At 44.1% G+C, this 24,201-nt stretch overlaps 1 pseudogene; it reads right to left on the reverse strand.

The window, feature by feature from the left end:
• Positions 1 to 1,093: 1,093 nt before the first annotated feature.
• Positions 1,094 to 23,384, reverse strand: LOC121752555 (annotated as a pseudogene).
• Between the last annotated feature and the right edge of the window lie 817 nt (positions 23,385 to 24,201).

A 24,201-nucleotide genomic window follows, 5' to 3' on the forward strand; every position in this document is an offset into this window, starting at 1 on the left:
TGAATAGTCGTATTTGTGATGTTAGGATTAGGATCCCTATTTGATTGTTTTCGAAATATTAAATCGGCCTTCCTTGAAATTGATAGTTACTTATAAGCTATTCGAACATTTGATTGAATATTCAAGGAATTCCTTTAAATTAATACCACCAATGGTTGCTTTGATAATTTGAGCAGAGCGGATCACCTCCACCACCTTCGACACCATTTGCTACCCCACCAATAGAATAGTGCTGTGTGTTTATTTTTTAAAATGTTGCTTTGATAATTTGAGCAGAGCGGATCACCTCCACCACCTTTGACACCATTTGCTACCCCACCAATAGAATAGTGCTGTGTGTTTATTTTTTAAAATGAAAAATCTCCTACATCATTTGCTACCACACCAATATAATAGTGTCATGCGTTTATTTTTTAAAATGAAAAATCTCCTACATCATTTGCTACCACACCAATATAATAGTGCCATGCGTTTATTTTTTAAAATGAAAAATCTCCTACATCATTTGCTACCTCACCAATATAATAGTGCCATGTGTATATTCTTAAAATAAGAAATCTCCTACATCATTTTCTACTCCACCAATATAATAATTCCATGTGTATATATTTTAAAATAAGTAAATTAAAGAATAAAATACATTTTGTTGCTTCAATCATCTCCAAATTTGGATGAATATGAATTATTCTTCATGTAGGAGTTGCTGAAAAATAGAATTTCATTTCAGATTAGACTTTGTTTGACATGTTAACAATATTAATGCTTCTTTTTTTGGATGATTGCCTACTACCTTAGCCATTTTGAAAAAAACAAGTCAAAAATCAAGCAAAAATATATAGCACCCCTAATAATCATGTAGGCGACGGTAAGAGGCACAACGAAAAGGTGATCTAGGAAACAAGAATGAATGAAATTACCAAAGAGACTTAACATCCTGTTATTGGCATCACCTAACAACAATCATAAACATATGTAACTGTATCTCCATGCTCCATCCCTCTCTTCGTCTTTCACGTCTCGTTTCCCCAGAAAAACAGCATGACCAAGATACTTGCAGTTGTTCGTTCACTTTCTTGGTTTCGGGCGTTTGGCTTCAGGGCTTCATCATGTCTCCCTCTGCTATGGAAGACAAGAAGCATTTGTAAACAGATGATCGACCCACTCTCCACCCGAAGCTCATTCCTGAATGCCTATGGCACTTCATACATTAACAAAATGAAAAGGATCAACACTCCTCACCCTAACTAAAAACATGAATCTCTTTAATCTTCCTCTTGTGAACTTCCAATTCGAAGCATACCTGTCTGAATTCGAGCAGGAGCTGTTGGGCTGGGTTCCAGTTTCTTCTTATTGACTGGAGGTACGACTGCTTTAGCGGCGGTGTGTCCATAGGTAACTGCTAGCTAGCGAAATTGTACGGCACGGCCTCATTTTTAGGAAATAGATAGAAAGTGTAAGGAGTTTCACGATTAGCCCATCATTGTCTTCCCTACACAGAGGTTCACTCAGCATCGAAATAGTGGTGGCACCAAATGTGTATCCGCCTCTTGCAATCATCTCATTCAACAGAAGAATTGCATCGTCCCTTAGTCTCTCCTATCCGCCCTTCTTCGCAAGGGCAGAAATTAGAATTGTATACATCATAACATTAGGCAAGCAACCTTAGATTTCCATGGCATATGGCATGGAAAATGCTTCATCAATACGATGAGCAATGCACAAACCATGTGTTAAGGATGAAGTTCCTTAACTCGTAGATTTTACGTCGAACGTCGCGGGAGCTTTTGCCCGTCGATCAATCCGGCGTCAAAATTAGGGTTTTGTGCGTTTTGCACGTTTGAAAGGAAATAGAATAAGAGAAAATAAAATAGAAGGATAATTGATATTTCTTGAATGAATAATATGAATAACAATGTCAACTATTTATAATAGTGGATACTAACTTAATGAGCAAGACAAAAGATATGGAAAAGATATGCAAATCTATAATTAACTAACTAACTAAATAATAATAATAATCATCATCATCATCGTATCAACTCCCCCACGGTTGAAATCCACCTTGTCCTCAAGGTGGGAACCATGAAGCAACGATGAGCGTCGAGGAATCCTCCTGGATCAAACATACACCTAATAGTTGGGCGTCTCTCTGCATCATCTCCATCAAAAATCACAAAGGGATGACCCTTATGGACGTGATAATTCGGTTCTAAAATCTTGTGAATGCGTCCATGAATGCTCAAGCATAGAGTGTCATTTTGCGGAGGAATCAACCGGGCATCGGCGTCAAGCGATGTTGATCGATGATTCATACTTGCGACAATCTTGACATGAGATGAATCACTCAATAATTTCAGCGATGCGTTGTCCACAATGGAACTACCCAAACCAATCTGGACTTGGGGAATCTTGAATCGAGAAGCATTCAATTGTCGCGCGCACTGAATCTCGATGCAACCGTGAACCGGTTTCTCTTTACGTGCGGAATCCGGACTGGACTTCTCTATCTTCTCAACCTTTTCAACTCCACCAAAACGAGAAGAAGAATGTAGAATATTCTCCGAAGAATCATCAAATCCTTCCTCGACTCGATCACAGTCAAGAATCACAATCTCTTTCTTATTGCACTCTAAAACATTCCCAACTGAAGTCTTGGACAGAGCATACGGCGGCTCGAGGGCGGTATCGGGAAGCAGCGCAAAGGGTGGTGGTGTTGTACTCGATTGCTGCGGCGGAGCCAATGAGTCGTAGGGGACTAAATCCGACGGCCCCGGTGAAGCCTTGCTATTTCCTGATGGAGGAAGGTGCTTAACGAGGTCCCCAAACCCAAAAATTTGAGAGCCGTAGGACTGCGCAGGTTCAGGCAGCTCGGGAGGAAGCATGTTGTCGATGCGTCGGTTGGCTGCAACAAGGTGAGACTCCATCCTGTAGCAAGCTTCCAACAATTGTTGAAGTTGTGCGAGAGTCAGATGTGCCGTGGTGGTGGATGGACAAGGTGGTTGCGGCGCGGGTTGATTCCATCCTGAGTTATGGTTGGGGGGCAGCGGATGATCGTATGCCGAGACCTCGTAGAAGGGGCGTTGTCCCGTTGTCTCCCAGTAGGCAGGTGGATCCCAACTAGTGGGTTGTCTGAGCGAGGTGTGGTGTGGCTGCTGAGGCGGTTGATAAGGCTGAGAGTATCCCTGCTGCGTGCACAACCTTGGCGGGTCCCAACAAGAGGGCGGTGGTGGCGAGTACAAATCTGTCTCGTAGGATGATGGTTGCTGACACGCAGTTTCCTGGCGCAGCCATGGCGGGTCCCAAGAAGTGGGTTGACGGGCTTGGTAGGGATGGTGTTGTGGGTGGAGTCTCCCATCGTGTGGATATGGATATGATGGTTGTTGATCTAACGCTCTGATCGGATGGAGCAGGGGTTGAGGTACGGGCTGCCATGTGTGGTAATCCGCCTGCTGGAGTTGATATCCGGTGTAGCCGTACGACATGTAGACAGCGATTCGGAGGAAGAGCTCTCAATGAAAGCACCAATTGTTAAGGATGAAGTTCCTTAACTCGTAGATTTTACGTCGAACGTCGCGGGAGCTTTTGCCCGTCGATCAATCCGGCGTCAAAATTAGGGTTTTGTGCGTTTTGCACGTTTGAAAGGAAATAGAATAAGAGAAAATAAAATAGAAGGATAATTGATATTTCTTGAATGAATAATATGAATAACAATGTCAACTATTTATAATAGTGGATACTAACTTAATGAGCAAGACAAAAGATATGGAAAAGATATGCAAATCTATAATTAACTAACTAACTAAATAATAATAATAATCATCATCATCATCGTATCACCATGTAACAAGATTCCATAAGTTATTGTAGTAGGATAAACTTGTAGAGCTTCCATCTCTTTGAACAACTTCAATGCCTCTTCACATCGATCATCATGAATTAAAGCCTCCAGCATAATGTTATAAGAAATCACACTGCGCTCTAACTCATGGGCACGAATCATGGTAAAAAGACGACGAACCTCATCAATTCGTCCCATTTTGCAGTACATGTTCATCAAACTATTATACTCCTCCTAACATCAGGCTAGATGCCGGATTTCAACAATAGTTTGAAAATATTTCTAGCTTTCTCTACCTAGCCCAGCAAACAATATCCATTGATCAATTCACTATATGTGAAAATGTCAGGTTGGACATCAATTTGCTTCATAGTGACCAACATATGCTCAGCCTCTTCCATCTTTCCCTCTCTGCAAAGAGCATCTACAAAAAGTAAACACATCTGGGCAGACTTCATTCGATATCATCTTCCTTCAGCCTCTTTTCCTCTACTATGTTTGCATAACCCCTCAATTATTGAACTATATGTCACTACATCGGGTGAAATCCCCTTCTCACACAAGGTGGAGAGCATCGTCGACCTTTCTATCTTTGCACAAACCATCAATAACTATGTTAAATAAGCATACACATCAGGTTTGCAGCTTCCTTTTTCCAATTGAGTAAGCAAGTCAAGTGCCTCAAGAGTATCTCCAGCTTTGCATAACCCATTGATCATAGTAGTATACGTATATTCATCGGGATTGCACAGTTGCTCGCATACAACTTCCAACACAGCTTTGCTGCCTCAGGATCCTTCCGACCAATACAAGGCCTTTGACGAAAGTGTTAAAAGTTACCACATCAGGTTGGTTTGTAGCCATGCTTGAAGAATTTTCCTATAATTGTGATGGGGTACGTACTAAACAAGCCCAATAGCAGTGACAGCTCGGCCAGCCCAAAGCCCAAGAGTTCAGTTCGGCATTACCAAAGAGTTCGGCCTCAGCCTACAGCTCGGTAAAAGCCAACCAATCAAGCTCTGCTCTCAGGTCGGCATCAAGCTCTACTCTCAGATCGGCAACCAAAGCAGTTCGGTCTCGGTATTCGGCCGAACAAGGAGTTAGTGGACCCATACAGGATGTCCAACACACCCACTACCACGTGATGTCAGTTCAGGCCACGATCGTAGGCCATGACCTACGCTTCGCCCACGATCTTAGGCCATAACCTACACGACATCCACGACTTAGGGTGGTGATGCAAGCCATGATCTGAGTTCATTATATAAATAGAACTTAGATCTGATAGAAGAGGTTAGAATCTCTCTAGAGAAACAATCATATAGCAAGTCTGTGTTGTAAGCTGTATTTGGCAGATCAAGCAATACAAACCTGCCCCCATTTCTCCCCGTGGACGTAGATTTACCTCAGTAAATCGAACCACGTTAAATTCTCTGTGTCGTGATTTATTTTTACGAGCATTTATCATCATCAATAATTCGCGGAATCATCACTGGCGCCGTCTGTGGGAAACGAAGAACAAAATTTGTGATAAAGCGAATTTTTGATCCATTTTTTCCACCCAAAAAATGCATACCAGATCGCAGAATACCCGCATTCCTGCCCGTGAGAACCCGGAGGAAGCCAATCCATCCCATAGGTCTGGAAAACAGCCTAGGGATAAATCCACCACCAGTTCTCATGGCGAAGGAACAGGCCGCTCCAAAAATCGTCCCACTGAGTCTTCCCAGCAGCCTGATCTGAATGAGGCTGTCAAGCTGTTCTTGGCTGAGAAGCAGGATGAGTTCTTAGCCTTCCTGCAAAAGAGCCAAGAGCCGAAGACGAAAACGGAGGATTCTCCTTCCTCATCCAGACATGAAAGTCACTACCGCAGTAGTGCCGTGTCTTCCAGGAAGAAGAATCCTCAACCCCGACATATTCCTGATCTTCCTCGGTACCGGAATCACAGGAGAACTCAATCTCCTCCATACCGACGAGATATCGGATTCGCCGTGTACGGAGCACTGAAGACTCCGTTCTCGGACGACATCACCCGAACTCCCCTACCACAGAACTACCGAACTCCGTCGATGACTTACGACGGGCTCGTGGACCCTCACGATTTCCTGGGGCGCTATCAATATAACATGGCGAACCAGGGTCTCAACGAGGTCCACATGTGCAAGCTATTTCCCGAGCTGCTCATCGGGAACGCGAGAAGGTGGTTCGATAGCCTCCCCCAGGGCAGCATCAGATCTTACCGAGATCTAATGGATGCCTTCCACAGGAGGTTCTTTCAGAAAGCGGAAGCCCGAATCACTTCGGCTCAGCTGCTTTCCATTCGTCAAGGTCGCGACGAAAAAATCAGCGACTTTATGACAAGATTCCACAAGGAATGCCTGCAAGTGGACGATCTCAACGATCTGCTTGTCATCTCGGCATTCCAAAATGGAATCCTGCCCGGAGCTCTCTACAGGAAGCTCGTTGAGTGCGGTCCGCAGACAGCTCAGGAAATGTGGGACATTGCGGACCAGTACTCCCGAGCCGATGAGGCAGACCGTCGCAAACGGTCGTTAGACAGCTCATCGTCCCGAGGAGACAGGAGGAAGCCCGATCATAGCGATCAGGGACATCCTCGCCGAACTCCTTTTGGCGATCAGGGACATCCTCGCCGAACTCCTTTTGAAAGGATTCAAAGGACTCCGGTGCAAGACAGATTGGGACCCCGTCTCAATCCCGAGAAGCCGCCCGCTCAGTTCGTACCGCTGAACAAGCCGAGAGCGGAAATTTTCGAACTACACTCCGACCTGTTCGAAAAGCCAAAGCGGATGACGAAATCTGCCGCGCGCCGACCCCAGGATAACTACTGCTCCTACCATCAAGACCACGGTCACGATACCGAGGAGTGCAGAAACTTGGCTGCAGGTATCGATGTTCTTGTGAGGGCAGGGACATTGAAAAAATACCAAAGCAAGCAGTCAAAGAAGAATAAGAAGCAGAGAGGTGCGAACTGCGCTCCTCAGGATCCGAAAAGGCAGCCGGATCCCGAAGACGATGACGAGCCGCAATATGATGGAGTAATCCTGACTATTGACGCTCTCCCTGCCGGGAAGACCAAGTCGTCCCTGAAGTCAGAGCGCAGGGGCTCCAATCGAGAGGAGCCAACGCATAAAAGGCTGAAGCAGGACGAAGTGATTACGTTCTCGGATGCTGATCCCGTCCCGGCCATCTCTCCTCACCAAGACGCCATTGTCATCCAAGCCGGAGTGGCAAACAAACTGATCCACAGGGTGTTTGTGGATACAGGAGCGTCAGTCAGCATTCTTTTTAAAGAGTGCTTCGACAAACTAGAAGTGGACCCAGCTCGGCTCAGCCCGGCTCCGCTTCCCCTGAAGAGCTTCGCCCAGGAGGACACCCGCCCTGAAGGTATTATCAGCCTTCCGATCACGGTGGGGAAAGCGCCTACTAGCTCCAGTACGATGATTGAGTTTTTCGTGGTAAAAGCTCGGTCCCCGTACAACGTCATCCTGGGAAGAGACTGGCTCAACACAGTTCGGGCCGTTTGCTCCACCTATCACCTCACCATCAAGATCCCTACTAAAGGAGGGATAGCGGTCATCCGAGGTGACCAAAAAAGAGCAAAGGAATGCCTGCAAATTGCGCTTAGAAGTGCCGAGCAGTCAGATCGGCACCACCAAGCATAGCAATCACAGCAGCCAGAGTCAGAGGCGATGACCGAAGTCATACCGGAGCCGAACTCGATGACAGTTCAGCTGTACGAAGACGATCCATCCAGAACGGTTAAGATCGGCTTCGCGGGAACGCCTCTACTTCGGGAAAAAACCATCCAGCTCCTCAAGGAGTACAAAGACGTCTTTGCATGGTCTCCGTTGGACATGACCGGAGTGCCCCCCGAGGTAATCACTCATCGTTTAAATATTGATCCTTCGGTCCGGCCGATAAAACAGAAGCAAAGACTCTTTGCGGCAGAACGAAGTCAAGTCATCCATGACGAAGTCCGTCAATTATTGAAGGCGGATGTGTTATTCGAAGTGAAGTATCCTTCGTGGGTGGCCAATCCTGTCATGATCAAGAAAAAGGAAGGAGGATGGCGGATGTGCATAGATTTCACCGATCTAAATAAGCACTGTCCCAAAGATTGCTATCCCCTTCCGAACATAGATAAAAAAATAGAAGCTCTGATAGGCTTTGAAATTTTTTGTTTTCTTGATCTATACAAAGGATACCATCAGGTTTTAATGGATGAGATTGACGCTTCAAAAACGGCCTTCATTACTGATTTCGGCATTTTCGCTTATAAAAAGATGCCATTCGGTTTAAAGAATGCCGGAGCCACTTATCAAAGGATGGTAGACAAGCTTTTTCGGCACCTGATTGGAAAGGAAGTCGAAGTATATGTTGACGATATAGTCGTCAAGAGCAAAAGCACCTCGGAGTACGAGCACAACCTCAAGTCCACTCTCAACGTGCTCAAGAAAGCCAACCTCAAACTTAATCCCCAAAAGTGTACCTTTTTGGTAGATTCGGGAAAGTTTCTGGGTTGTTGGGTTTCAAAAGACGGACTCAAGGCAAACCCCTCAAAAGTTCAAGTCGTTCAGAACATGGCAATGCCGAAGTCCATACATGACGTGCAAAGGCTAACCGGATGTCTAGCCGCACTGAGTCGATTCCTTTCCCAAGCAGCCGAAAAGCAACTGCCGTTCTTCAAGGTGTTGAAAAAGGCACCAAAGTTCGAGTGGGGAGCCGAGCAGAAAAAGGCCTTTGACGAGCTCAAAAGTTATCTAGCCGAGCTTCCTATTCTCTCTGCTCCAGCCGAAGCCGAAGTACTATTCTTATACTTAGCGGCATCGGATCAAACCATCAGCGCGGTGCTTGTACGAGAAGAAGGCCTAAAGCAGTTTCCCATCTACTTTACAAGCCGAGCATTAAGAGGTCCAGAAACAAGGTATCAACCTCTGGAAAAAATTGCTCTGGCGTTAGTAAATGCAGCAAGGAGACTGCGGCCATACTTCTATGCTCACAAGGTATGCGTCTTAACCGATCTACCTCTTCGGCAAGTTTTGACCAAGCCAGAAGCATCGGGCAGAATCGCCAAGTGGGCTATAGAGTTGGGAGAGCACACAATTGAATATCTACCTCGGAAAGCCATCAAGGGACAAGCCTTGGCAGATTTTCTTGCAGAAGCGAAGTTCGATCAAGCAATTCCTATTATTGCCGAACAGAAGAATTCTGCCAATGCCGAACTAGCACAACCCTTGGAATCCGAAGTAGAGCCGCCGGACTGCTGGAGCGGATTCGTAGATGGAGCTTCAAACAAGATGGGAAGTGGAGCTGGTATTTTACTTGTCGCTCCCGACGGACACGAGGTAACCTACTCACTTCGTTTCCTATTCCCCACTACTAATAATGAAGCCGAGTACGAAGCCCTCCTGGCCGGACTCCAGTTAGCGCAAAGTCTACTCGTCAAATCTCTCAAAGTCCATTGTGATTCACAAGTCATAGTAAATCACATGTTGGGTACAAGTGAAGCCCGTGACGAGAGAATGAAGAAGTATTTGGACAAAGCGCAAAGCATCAGCCGAAGTTTCTCCTATTTCCGGATAATCCGCATTCCCAGAGCGGAAAATAGCCGAGCAGATACCTTAAGTAAGTTGGCCTCAGATCCGAGCTCAAAGGCGGAAGAATTAATGCATCGAAGCATTGATGAAGCCGAGGTACATTCTGTATCCAGCTCGCCGAACTGGATGACGCCGATCTTGCAGTATCTGGATCAAGGACAATTGCCCGAGGATAAGAGAGAAGCTCGGAAGATCACGTGCCGAGCTCTTCGGTACGAACTTCATGAAGGAGTCCTCTTTAGAAAGTCTTACCTCCAGCCGTTATTGCGGTGCGTAGGACCAGAAGAGACGGACTACATCCTCAGAGAAGTTCATGAAGGATCGTGCGGTAGCCACATCGGAGCCAGAGCTTTAGCTAAAAAAGTTCTGAGATGGGGATATTATTGGCCAACCATGGTACAAGAGGCAGTGCAGCTCGTCAAGAAGTGTACGAAGTGCCAAATTCATGCAAATGTCCCAAGGATGCCGCAGACTGATCTATACACTATGCAAAGCCCTTGGCCTTTCATGCAATGGGGCATAGACATAGTGGGACCACTTCCTCAAGCTCCTCGGCAAATGAAATTCCTTATCGTTGCCGTGGACTACTTCACGAAGTGGGTGGAGGCTGAACCTTTAGCTACGATAACGAGCTCAAAGGCATTGGACTTCGTCTGGAAGAACATAGTGTGCCGATTTGGCATACCCCACATCCTCATCTCGGATAATGGGACTCAGTTCACCGACAAGACGTTCAAGAATTGGTGCCAAGAGCTGAACATTCAACAGCGGTTCACTTCGGTCTCCCATCCCCAAGCAAACGGACAAACGGAAGTAACGAACCGGATTCTGGTGAAAGGGTTAAAAGCTCGGTTAGAACAAGCCAAAGGACAATGGGTAGAAAATCTCCCTCAAGTCCTATGGTCCTACCGAACTACACCCAAAACCTCCAACGGTGAAACTCCGTATAGCCTGGTGTACGGCACTGAAGCCGTAATTCCGGTGGAGATCGGCGTACCCAGTCCCCGAACCCTAAATTTCTCCTCAGAAATGAATGACGACGGACTGAGAGCAGAACTAGATCTCGCCGAAGAAAGAAGAGAATTGGCGTGCATAAAAGCAGCCAAGTATAAGGAGCAAGTAGCCCGGTATTATAACCAAAGGGTGAAAAAGCTTCAATTTCAAGTGGGAGATCTCGTCTTGAGAAACAACGAAGTAAGCCGAGCAGAAAAGCTGGGCAAACTCGAACCCACATGGGAGGGTCCATATCGGGTGTCAGAAGTCCTCGGCAAAGGGTCTTATAAATTGACTCACATGTCAGGAGAACAAGTACCCCGAACATGGCACGTCTCCAACCTCAAGAAGTTCCACTTGTAAGAGACAAGTCCGGTCAGTCCGTCTCGTGTCTAGTTCGGTCATAGGGGTATGTGTTTTTATTTGTTTGTTTTTTACTTGTACCTTTTACTTGTCGTTTTAAAAAAAAAGGTTTAAAGTTTTTTTTCCTTCGTCTTTTTCATTTTTTCCCTATGTGTTTTGTCTCTATGTGCTTGTCGTCTCTTACAAATGGTACCAAGGTATATCGTTCTTTAAAGACTGATCCCCTTTTTAGATCGATTATTAAAGACTATTGTGAGTCCAAGCTTCCAAGGAGGATATAAGACCACAATTCAGCTTAACAAGCAGTCCGTCTGAAACGAACTGCAACAAGCCCACGATTGCGCGTCAAAGCTTCTAAAGAGGATACAAGACCACAATTCAGCTTAAACAAGCAGTTCGTCTGAAACGAGCTGCAACAAGCCCACGATTGTGTGTCAAAGCTTCTAAAGAGGATACAAGACCACAATTCTGCTTAAGAATCAAGCACTTCGTCTGAAACGAACTGCAACAAAAGTCCGATTCTCGCGATAAAACTTGCCTGAATTAGGACAAGGGAAAGTCCAATCCACGCGATAAAACTCGCCGAATTAGGACGACCAAGTTCGGTCAAAGCAGTTTACCTCATAAGACCGAGGACGACCATGTCTAGTCAAAGAGGTTTACTGCATAAGACCACTTCGGTTAACTGGGAAAGTCCGATCCACGCGATAAAACTCGCCGAATTAGGACAAGGGAAAGTTCGATCCCGGCGACAAAAATCGCAAAATTAGAACACAAACCAAGTCCGGTCAAAGATGTTTATTTCATCAGACCAAAGACGAGTCCGGTCGAAGATGTTTATTTCATCAGACCAAAGACGAGTTCGGTCAAAGGTGTTTATTTCATCAGACCAAAGACGAGTCCGGTCAAAGATGTTTATTTCATCAGACCAAGGACCAAGTCCGGTCAAAGAAGTTTACTTCATAAGACCGAGGACAAGTACGATGAAATTTTTTCGCTAAGCTGTAAATACAGTGTTAGAAGCGAAAACAAAATTTCATTTATCAAATCTTGTTCGGCATACAACTCCGCTACCCTACAAAATGGCGTTACGCTATTACAAAGGACTATTCTACCGTCCAGGGTTGCTGAAGTTAAGCCACCTATCTGCAAAATCCTCTGGAAGCCGAGTTCGGTTGTTCCGAGCAGATGAAGAATAAGCAGGTCGACGAGATGCTATCCTCGACCCAACGCCTCTTCCCCGAGCCCGAGAAGTCCTAACACCTCGGCGATGAAGAGTCTCTGCAATAAGCATCTGCTGATCTTGCTCGCTCATAGTCACAACTCCTCGGCGAATTTCAGTCCGTCCCCGTCTTGACGATTCCGGTTGCTCCTGAGCCCGTTCTCGTCTTGACGTTTCCGGCTGTTCCGGAGTTCGTTGTTGGCTGGGAGTAGGATTTTGAACAAGGGAACCAGAGGTTTGATCTGGAGTGCGAGCATCTGTTGGCACGATATGCCGAAGGAATCTTTCTATGGAGGGGCGCCGAGAAAGAACAATGTCGTACCGAGAAGCCCAGCGCCGTAATGATTTCACAACTTGTTGGCAAGCCGAGCTCTCCAGCGCATTGTTCCTCCGGAGTACAAGATATTCCTCCCACAGTTCGTCAACTCGACTCTGAACATCTGAGATGGTCAATCCCCCGCGCACACGGATGTAATCCTCGTACGCAGTCCTCTCAGCAATGGTCGTATTCAGCTCGGCCTCCAGATCCTTCTTATCGGACTCTAAGTCCTTATTATCGGCCTCCAGCTTCACTAAACGAGCCAGAAGCTCGTCATTCTTCGTCTGATCGGCTATAGCTCTTCTCTCAGCTTCGTCTAAAGCCGAAGAGTACAGCCGTTTCCAGTGAAGTATCTCCATCTCCTTGAGTACAAAGCAGCTATATTAGTTCGGCAGCTGTACCGAGCAGATAGTAAAATACAACAGGAGTAAAGGCGAGTACGAAAAGCTATACGAAGACAAATGTAGAGAATTTTTCATTCACAAGGAAAATTTTTTACACTAGGGCTTCAAGGCCATTTTACAAGGAAGAAACTAGACTAAGAGAAGGGAGACGAAATCATACTCCGCCTGCTTCGTCTCCGGCTCCTCGGTCTGGTACAGCTTCCTTCTCCTGGGCTACCTCAGCCTCGGCCTCGCCTCCTGCCGGCCTCGCCTCCGCCTCCTGATCGGCCTCCTTCTCCGGATGCCCGGCCTGATCGACTTCGGCCTCCCGCTCCAGCGGCTCGGCCTCACCCTCTCCGTTGTAAGTCGAAGCGGGTGAAACGGGTCCCACGGAGGCAAAGATAGCCTCCAGGTTCTCGTCCCGATCAGCTCGACAACTCCGGACTCGGTCTGCAGAAAGCAGGACCGAGGATGAAGCGAGCTCCTCAAGGAGCGGCAGATTCTGAAGCCGAGCAGCTATCTCTCGGCTGTACAGAGGCAGCACGACGTCGGGCCCCTGCTCGCCCTTATCGGCAATTAGCCTTACCAGACTACCGACAAAGGCCGAGAACTGGCTGCTCAAAAAGAGTCTCTCCGTGTAGGCACGGAGACCCTCTCCTTGGGCAACCACGGCGGCAGCATCCCTCCGTTTCGTCTGCTCTCGCTGGATGACGAGCTGGTTTTTGGCAAACTGAGCTTCATCCTGGGCCGAAATCCTAGCAGCCCTGGCTTTCTCAAAGTTTGCCTCAGCCTGCTCGGCCCGGTGACAAGCAGCCGCCAATTTCCTCTGCATCTCGGCATAGTCGTTGGACGCTTTGGAGAGTTCGACGGCGACGAGCTTGGAGAGCATATCATTCCTCTGAAAATGGATAAGGAAAAAAGTTAACAGAGGGCACCAAAAATACAAGACAAGCCAAGCCAAGGAATCAAGAAGACAATTCACCTCGGCGAAGTCCGTGGGCCATAAAAATGGCTCACAGATATGCTCCGAAGGAGGCGCCAAGACCACGTCTTTCTCTGGCGCCCTTGGGGGCTTCTGGGTCTTCCCCTTCTTGCTTGCCGAAGTCGACTCCGGCTTCTTTGGACCCGAAGAGGTCTTTTGCCTCTTCGGATTCTTCTCGGCATCAGGCGCCGAGCTGGTAGCCTTCTCTCTCTCCGGCTCCACAAGCTCGGAGGACTTTCTGATAGCCTTATTCAACATGAACACTGCCAAAAAGCAAGAAAGCAAAGTCAGATTTTCTTCGTTAAAGCAGTAGAGCATAAAGATAAAGAGAAATCCTCACCCTCGGCCTCTTCGTCCGAAGACGAGATGTCGAACACGACGTCGCCCTTGACGAGCTCAGACTCCGTGTATTGTTTCCTAACTATGGGAATCTTGTTGAGCTCGCCATCGAGCTCGTCCAACGGTTCAGGCCGAGGGTGACGGATAACGGACTCCGGCCCTCTCCAGGGAAAACTAGGAGCCGCGGTCCTATCATAGTAGAAGAAGCGATTTTGCCACTTCGGCCACTTCGTTTTACAAAAGGCCCTAAAGGGCTGTAAAGGGATCAAGTAAAACCAAGACCCCTTCCTCTTAAATTGAAAGAATTTAAGGATCGCCTTCAAAGACAAATCCCTTCCTAACCTACGGAGTTCGGCAGCGAAGGCCGACAAGTGCCTCCAAGAGTTCGGAGTCACCTGGCCTAAAGGAAGCTGAAAAAAATCTAGTAAATCTATAAAGGCAGAAGGGAGGGGGAAACGAAGCCCGCATTCTAAGCAGGCCTCATACACGGTGACGTAACCCTCCGGCGGGGAGTCAGCCCTGTGATCACCGTCAGGTACCACCGCCTTCCCCCCAGGAAAAGAGTATTTTTCGTAAAGGGATATCACAGTATCCTTACTCAAGATACTGTGAAAATACTCTACGGTCTTCTCCCCGGATTCTTTCCGGCTAGAAGACCCCTTACCCCCTTTCCTAACGCTACCCGACTCCGAAGAAGAAGAAGAAGACATTTTTCTTACTTTTTGAAGGTGAAGGTAGTCTGAAGAAATTTTTGAAAGCGGAAGGAAATTTTTCACGCAGAAGATAGAGAGTGCAGAAGAAGCCAATAGCAAAGGTGTTCAAATGATGAAGAAAGACGGTATTTATCAGATTTGGAAAAGATTTCAAATCATCGCACCGTTTCATATCCCACCTTTTCAGGATTCAACGGCCGGATTTTACTGTCGCATTTAATGCCGCATTTAATGCAGTCACGCGCAGGGCACGTCCCCTGACTTCAGCCTCCCCCGTACCCTTTTCCAGAATGCCGAAGTGACTCGCTTCGCCGAAGTGAATCACTTCGCTTTTCGGGGGGGGTAGTGATGGGGTACGTACTAAACAAGCCCAATAGCAGTGACAGCTCGGCCAGCCCAAAGCCCAAGAGTTCAGTTCGGCATTACCAAAGAGTTCGGCCTCAGCCTACAGCTCGGTAAAAGCCAACCAATCAAGCTCTGCTCTCAGGTCGGCATCAAGCTCTACTCTCAGATCGGCAACCAAAGCAGTTCGGTCTCGGTATTCGGCCGAACAAGGAGTTAGTGGACCCATACAGGATGTCCAACACACCCACTACCACGTGATGTCAGTTCAGGCCACGATCGTAGGCCATGACCTACGCTTCGCCCACGATCTTAGGCCATAACCTACACGACATCCACGACTTAGGGTGGTGATGCAAGCCATGATCTGAGTTCATTATATAAATAGAACTTAGATCTGATAGAAGAGGTTAGAATCTCTCTAGAGAAACAATCATATAGCAAGTCTGTGTTGTAAGCTGTATTTGGCAGATCAAGCAATACAAACCTGCCCCCATTTCTCCCCGTGGACGTAGATTTACCTCAGTAAATCGAACCACGTTAAATTCTCTGTGTCGTGATTTATTTTTACGAGCATTTATCATCATCAATAATTCGCGGAATCATCAAATTGCAAACCTGAAATCAGGTATTTTCAGTCGAGCAAAGCAGTCGATCAAGGTGTAGTGACCTAAAGGAGCACGCCTATGAAGCATTTCGTCGAACAGATGATTTTGATTATCGATTTGGAATTCTTGGATTAGTTTGGGCAGTTTTCTGGATGTGTATTGAAAGTTGAAACCTTGGGGGAGAGTGTATGTAAGTGAAATTAAGCACAATTATTCTATTTAATTAATACTAATATAAAAATAAATTTTATATTTTACTAATTTTTTCTATCCATTTTCTATTATATTTTTCAAAAGTTATGTTAATGTTTTGGTCAAAGTTGACTGTGCAAGGCTAATATTAAAATTTTGGTGTCTCTGACTCATGATTTGAATCATATTTTTTTGGTGTACAACTAATACTTGTACATCATAAATATACTAACAACTTTGCTATGATATAAAAACACATGCTCGTAAAGTAAAATAAGGTATAAGGTGATGTTTCATTTTTAGATAAAATAATATTAATATATAATCTAGGATTGAGTTGTGAGATTATTTTAGCTATCACTAATTATCCCATGATTATCTATTAGGATTGAGTTGTGAGATTGAATCTAATGAACCAAACACATTACAAATTTAATCCCGAGATATAATTTTGCAAACCGAACCCGGTTTCTAGTTCAATTTAAAATTTTAGCAATTTTTTTAGTTTTTTGTTTCAATTATATTATGTTCTGAATGTATACGCCAAATCCAAATTGATTGATAGAAAAACATGAATCATGTTGCATTATTTATACTACATCAATGGAGTTGGCACTTTCTCTAGAAAAATTATTGCCCAATGGCTGTTCTTTAATCACGGCATCTGGCCATACCAATGTAGCTTTTCATAATAGAGTTGTTTCACATAGTATACCGACTTTATCCGGAGAAAAAACTCGTAAGTCATGCAATTAATAATTTTTTATAAATATTGTATCTAAATTTTTATTGATATTTCGTAAGTAATATTGAAGTACTATCCAAATGTAAAAAATTGAGAAGTATTGACGCAACATTTAAATTATATACATACCAATGGAAGAAACACGGTCTTCCGATACGAGTAGAGACGCTCATGCTTTTTTATTATGCCCTTGCGTTTCGACATGTTATAATCATAGTCAATAGCATTTTAGTTTTTTTTATTTTATTTTAAAAATATATTTAGTTATAACATTGTTTTTTTATATTTAAGTTTTGCAATACCAGTTGAAACTCTCATCACAAAGTACGGAGCAAGGAAAGATGCAGAAGCTATTATTCAAATGATGCATTTGTTTGGAAGAATAATTGGAAAACTAACTCACGGCCAGATATAGTATTAGGGCTCTAGGAGAGCTAGAAGCGATTTCAAGCTCACTTTATCTAAAATATGAGTTAGACAAAAGGACAACTGGTCAAATATATGACAAATAATTTAGCATGATGTCAGCGAACTAAGAAACACTTAATATTTCATTGCAGCAAAAAAGGCGATTCCGTCGCCTTGCCGGCCCCCACACTCCGGCTCGACATCATGTGCAGGAGCTCCCGTCCCCTCCACCGTTCGCTCGCCGAACTCGCCCGGTTGGTCAAAGGCGGGCGCAACTGGAGGCGAGGGGGGCGCCGGGGGGTCCCAGGAGGTCCAGTCGGCATCCCCCTTGGCCAGTCGACAGAGGATCTCAAATTTTTCGCGCGTCAACAAACGCGTGTTCAGATGGTCAGGATCTTAGCCGATTGGAAGGCGGCAGAGGACCCCGAGGAGAAGAGCTTTCTTCACGCATTGCTCGTGAGCATGCGTGACGATTTGAAGACCGGGGGGCACAGGGGGGGTACCGGCGGCGACGGTGGAGACGGGGGCGACGGAGATTAGAAGGTGGAGGTCGGTTTTTTTTTTAATAATAGTATAATTTTTTTAAATTAATGTATTTTTTAAAGTACTTTTTTTAAATTAATGTATTTTTTTAATGTACTTTTTAAATTTAAATAATATTATTGAATTTTCTCGTATCTGTGTCGTAAATTTAATTCCGTATTTTGTGTGATTGTCAATTATTTGTTTTATATAATTAGGAGTGATGTGGCTAGGCTATTGCTGGGCTATTTGCTTGTCCTGATGATGTGGTAGGAGGATTTTTAGTGCTGATGATGTGGCAGGAGGAGTTTGTGGCTGGGCTATGGCTGAACTATGGCCGGGCGAAATCATGGTGAATGCTCTAAAAAGACATATTTATAGCACATTAAAATGTGGTCAATTCCTGTAGCACCAAACATGACTTCGCCTTCCAACATCACCCTCACAAAACATGATAAACATTTCTTCTTATCAAATCCCACGCAGCTTTGCAAGACCAAATCTTCCATTTTAAGGTTACGTTTGGCAGGCAGTAAAAAATGTGAAGTTTCAGGAATTGAGAATGAGAAGAACCTGCTGGAGGCAGGCGTAGAAGGAGTGATGCCCAAACATGTCGGTATCATAATGGATGGAAACAGAAGGTGGGCCCAAAACTATGGGCTGCCCAAATTCTAGGGCACAGAGCTCTGTGGAAATGCCCTTTTACAAATCTTGAGATATTGCATGAAATATGGATTTCAAGTCCTCTCAGTTTTTGCCTTCTCCACTGAGAATTGGAATCGTGACAATCGTCCACCGCTACAAATTTTTTATTTATTTTTTAATAATTTCACATGAAATCAAGTTTCCTTAGTTGTCATTAGAAAGCTCTTGACGGTAGCTTTTCTGTGATCTATACGGTTGGATTTTGGTCGCTAAAAGTGGTCGGAATAACCTGAACATTGTAGTCATCATTTTTTGCTAGAATATGTATTTATGTACCACATACAATTAATTAAAATAAATAAACTAATTAAAAATCAAAATTTTGTTATGATTAGTTCTGACCATCTTAATGAACAGGATGAAGTAAACTTTTTGATTGATATTTTTGGAGAGTTTATCTGACTGGAGATCGAGAAGCTGTCTCGGTGAGTTCACTTCACGTCTACAAATAGTGCAATTTTATAGTTTGAACAATCTTTTCTTATAATTTATCACTACTATACTCTTTATTTACACGGTAATATATTTATGACTAGCAATTTTAAACTTGTCTTTGCCCTTGAAGATCTCATCAACCAAATACTACTACTTACATTTTTAATTATAGCTATTTTAGTATATATAGCAGAGATTTAAAATAAAATAAATACTTTTACTTATCTGCTTTATTCACTCACGATCCATTTGAAAATTAAATCACAAAATATGAAAATTTCACATCCCATCTGCCTCTTTTCTAGTGAAATATGTGATGTTGTGTCAGACGATTTTAACTCGCCACCCAACACATCAGCACATGTCACCCTAAACAGTGAATTAACATAGTCATAAGGGCATCCACAGTGGCGGCGAGCAGACCGGCTAGCCGATTTCCGGCGCTGGCCGGTCCGCTTGCCGAACCATTGCAGCTGGCGAGCGCCAAATCGGTGAGAAAAACGACGAGTGCACGCCGATTCCCGGGCGCTGGCCGATGCGTTCGTCGATCGGCTGGCCGCCATTGCAGGCTCCCGATGGGCGAGCGATCGGCCAGCCGATTTTTTATTTTTTTATTTAATTTTCGAAACACTATATATACGCGATTTGCACGTCATTTTCATTCGCACCACTTGTTTTAACGAGTTTTCTCTCTATCTTAATTTCTGTACAAGATCAACAACGCGAAATGAGTAACGCGGGTGGTAGTAGTGGTGGTAGTGGTGGGGATGATGAGGAGTACGAACGACGAATGAACGAAGAGTTGGAGGCCTATACGTCCCATGAGATAAACCAGCTGATACAAAGGGCCTTGCAGCCGGCGGTACCTCGACCTCGACCCGTTGTCCACCGCCGAGCAGTGATTGAGCGGGATCACGTAGCTGCACATCAGCGGCTATATGAAGACTACTTCGCATCGGAGCCGCGGTTTAACGCCAACCTTTTCAGGCGGCGTTTTAGGATGAGCAGGGCCCTGTTTATGCGTATTGTTGACGCTTTGGAGCGTCAATATATGTGTTTCCGCTTGAGGCACGATGCGGCTGGCAGACCCAGCTACACACATATTCAAAAGTGCATTGCGGCAATCAGACAGTTGGCCTACAGAGGCGCGGCAGACATGTGGGACGAGTACCTCCACATCGGTGAGACGACTGCCCTTGAATGTATGAAGTATTTCTGTCAGGGCGTGGTTGAAATATTCCGTGAACAGTACCTTCGAAGCCCTACCCCCGAAGACTGCCAGGAGCTGATGCAGATGCACGAGGAGAAGCATGGGTTCCCGGGTATGTTAGGCAGCATAGATTGTATGCACTGGGAGTGGAAGAACTGCCCCGCTGCCTGGAAAGGGTTCTACACGACCGGCTACAAGGGAAAGAATCCCACGATGATCCTCGAGGCCGTAGCTGATTACCGGCTGTGGATTTGGCATGCATATTTTGGGGTAGCCGGGTCGAACAACGACCTCAACGTCCTCAACTCGTCGCCCCTTTTCAACGAGCAGTGCCACGGCGTCGGTCCGGCCATCAGTTTTATCGCCAACGAGAACCAGCATGATATGGGCTACTACTTAGCGGATGGGATATACCCCAGGTGGCCCGTCTTTGTGAAGACGATCAGATGCGCATCAAATGAGAGGAAGACCTACTTTGCGGAACGGCAGGAGTCGGCGCGCAAGGACGTGGAGCGCGCATTTGGTGTGCTTTGTAGTATTTTGTATCTTATCTTGTGAGTCAATTTATCAATTCCACAATATTCTAGTAGTATAAAACTAGAAAAATGAAATCACATAATTAAAAATATTAATCTCATACCTTGTGGTTAACCGGCACACGCTCTAACCAACTGACCTATTCCAGCTTATGTTACGTGGGCATTATTTATATAAATATATCTAGTGAAAAACGACTTGTTTACGTGGGCTTTGTTTGTTTAACAAACGTCATGACTGATAATATCATCAACATGGACTTGTTTAAGTGTGTACGATGTCATATATACCGTAAATAAACGCTATGTTCAATAACCTTGCAATTGCAATTGCAAGTGCAAGTGTTAAGTGTATAAATAATTACTTATCCATTTAGTTTCGACCATTAGAACTTGCATCAATTTATTTTCAATCCAAAAATAACTGTAATCTCTTGCGTAAATACTCTAATTCAAGTAGGGGTGGGTAATCGGTTGGTTCGGATAATAACCGAACCGACTTGTCGGTTAACCGACTCTAAAAATTGTTCAAAAAACTAACCGGAACCGACCCGATCTTCGGTTCGGTTAGTACTTAATTACCCGACTCGGTTAGAACCGTTCGGTTATTGGTTATAACCGAAATAACCGAATTGCTCATGGTTATTTTAAATGATGCAAATCTTGTTAGTTTTGAATCTTGATAGTCTAATACTCTAATTGGTTGATGGGGCTACATGAGATATTTATGATGCAGAAAGTCCACAACCTCATCTTTGTTAGTTAATATAGGATTATTATTAATGTGAAAGTGAAAGAAAATGAAAATCCGCTGGCTGCATTAAGTTTTTAGCAGTATGTCATACAACTAATTGCTTGAAATAAAAATTCAAGTGAATTGCTCTCGAAGATCTCCATGCTTCCTGATCCTGAAACTCAAAACAGTAGATCTATTCCTCCAAATAGAAATATAATACTAAGAGCACCCACAACCGTGCTCTTGCCAGCGGCACGGTTGTGGGCCCGGGCGGTACTATTCATGCCTGCTCTCTGTCAAGAGCACAACACCCACAACTGTGCTCTTCCGCAAGGACAAGCACAATTAATATAAAATTCAATTACACAAAAACATTTTCATAATACTAAAATTCATTAAAAAAACCACAATAAAAATTACAAATTACAAATAAAATAAAAAGACATAATTAAAATCCTAAAAATTAAAAATTACATAATTAAAATACTAAAAATTAAAAATTACATAATTAAACTCCTAAAAATTAAAAATTACATAATTATTGGCTAATATTACCCGAGGAAGACTACGCATCCGGCGGCACCAACCCCAATTGTTTTTGGAGACCCAATATCATGGACTCGTGCGTTTGAAGTTGCGTGGGGGTCATAGTTGACCTATCGGCCATATTGAGTTGGGCCAAAAGGGTCCACAACGAGTTGTTCGGGGGTGGAGGTGGAACATAGGGTGCGGGTTCGGGAGCAGATGGAGCGTGAATTTTTTTTTATTATTTTTTATCGGTTTTTAATTAAAAAACCGATTTTTAAAAAAAAAAATTTTTTTTTTAAACTCAACGGCTATGCCGTTGACGAATGGGAGGACGACACGTGTGCGTCCGCTGGCACGGACGTGCTCGATACATCGAGCAGCGCCGTGCCAGCGGCGCGGCTGCAGCGGCGGCGGTCCTTCGCCTTGCCAACGGCGCGGACGGCGGTGGCGACTTTCGCCACCGCTGCGGATGCTCTAATAGATTAATAATAGAAATATAATATAGCACTTTATTTTTTTCTATGTTAATTACGTGAATGGATATCCTATTTTTAAAATAATTTTTAGGCACTTTACTGACTTTAAGAGATCTTATTTTTAAAATAATGTTTAGACACTTTTTATTGACTTGAGATATTATAAATGAAACCTACACAAATTGAAATATAGTTTGATAGTTCAATATGACACTTTAAGAAAATTTGGAAGTAAATTATATTTTCTTCTATTGTGACACAAAGAGGTGCAAAATCAATGTAATATAGATATGGAATTTTAAAAGTAAAAAAAATAATATAGAAGTTTATTAGTTAAAAATATAATTGAATTAAAACTGAATTTAATTTTCGGTTATCGGTTATAATTGATAACCGACTTCTAGCAAAATGACTAACCGGTACCGACCCGAACACCGTGAATTTTGGTTATCGGTTAACCGAGAACCGTTTACCCACCCTTAAATTCAAGTAATTGAATTACGCTAATAAAACCGTTTACCGACCTTTAAATTTTTGTTCATTTTTTGCTGAAAATACATATCTAATTCTTTAAATTAGCATGTTAGCGCAACTCCAATAATCTAAAGCCTCCTAGACGACCTCTCTGGCCTGCTTTTTCTGGATCTTTCATCAAGAATATGTAACTTTTACAAGCTAGCATTTCTAGTTCTTTACAAAAGCAATGGAAATGTGTAGTATATATATAGAATGAATAATTGAGAAGCTTAGGAGAGAAAAAAAGTATGTGTCAACTTCTAAAAAAGCAAAATCCCATTATCAATCACATATACTTTCCCTCCTCCCAAATCCTACCTTGTGCTCAACTTCACTCAACTTCTCCACTAAGAAACATCCATCCCTCATCACTACAAGACAACATCTCCCTACTTATTTGCAGCCAACATATATGGAATGAGACAAATCTTGTGGCATCAATTAACATCAGCATAAAAAATCTAGCAAAGTCAGACAGAGAGGCAGGCAGAGTTAGTAAGAGGAGCATGGGAGCTGATTGGGGGCCAGTGGCAGTGGCGGTGGGGCTGTTCATTCTCCTATCACCGGGGCTGCTATTCCAGCTGCCGGCGAGGGGGAGGTTCATCGAATTCGGCAACATGTACACCAGTGGGATCTCAATCCTCGTACATGCCATTTTGTTCTTCTGCATCTACACCCTCTTGGTTGTTGCTATTGGAGTTCATATACATGCTGACTAGCTATCAATATCATTTTCTCTCTCTCTCTCTCTCTCTTTATCTTCTTGCCCAATTTTTACACATGTAGAGATGTATTTTCCTTATAGTATACACAATATAAATTTTATGTTTCTTGCCTTATGTGGTGCATTTCTTTCTCAATATTGTACTTCATAAATATCCAAATCAGCAGAAATTACTCAAGAATCATACACACTCATCTTAATTGAACATGTCTCAAACTACAGGGAAAATTATATGAAATTCAGCCTAAATTCTATGAACCATATTTATTGACACATGCATTTTCTATTTGTTCCAAAAAGTAAACAGCTTGCCTAAAAAAGAAAAAAAGGTGAAGAGCAAATCTTTGGTATTTTTAAGAAGAAGAAGAAGAAGAGAGGGTGTAAATGGTAGAGTCAGGCGGTGTAGATGTGGAGATGAACGGCGAGGATGAGAATAGCGTAGACGACGAAGAAAATGAGGGTGTGGACTGTGATGGACTTGCCGTTGGTCTTCATGCTGCCGAACTCCACGTTGCGGTTGTTTCCCGGAATCTGGAAAAGAAGGCCTGGCTGGAGCAGGATGAAGAGCACGACTCCGATCAGGACGGGACCCCAGTCCGCCATTGTTGTAATTCTGAGATTATTAAGTGTAGAAGGGAGAAGAAGAGCTTGATTTGATGCGGTGGTATAATCTGTTTGCACTACCAATTAAGTACATATTATTGGGTCCACCATTCAACCCATTAATTGCTTCTTTGAATCCGACCCT

The sequence above is a fragment of the Salvia splendens genome, chromosome 10 (genome assembly GCF_004379255.2).
Source record: "Salvia splendens isolate huo1 chromosome 10, SspV2, whole genome shotgun sequence".
Taxonomy (NCBI): Eukaryota; Viridiplantae; Streptophyta; class Magnoliopsida; order Lamiales; family Lamiaceae; genus Salvia; species Salvia splendens.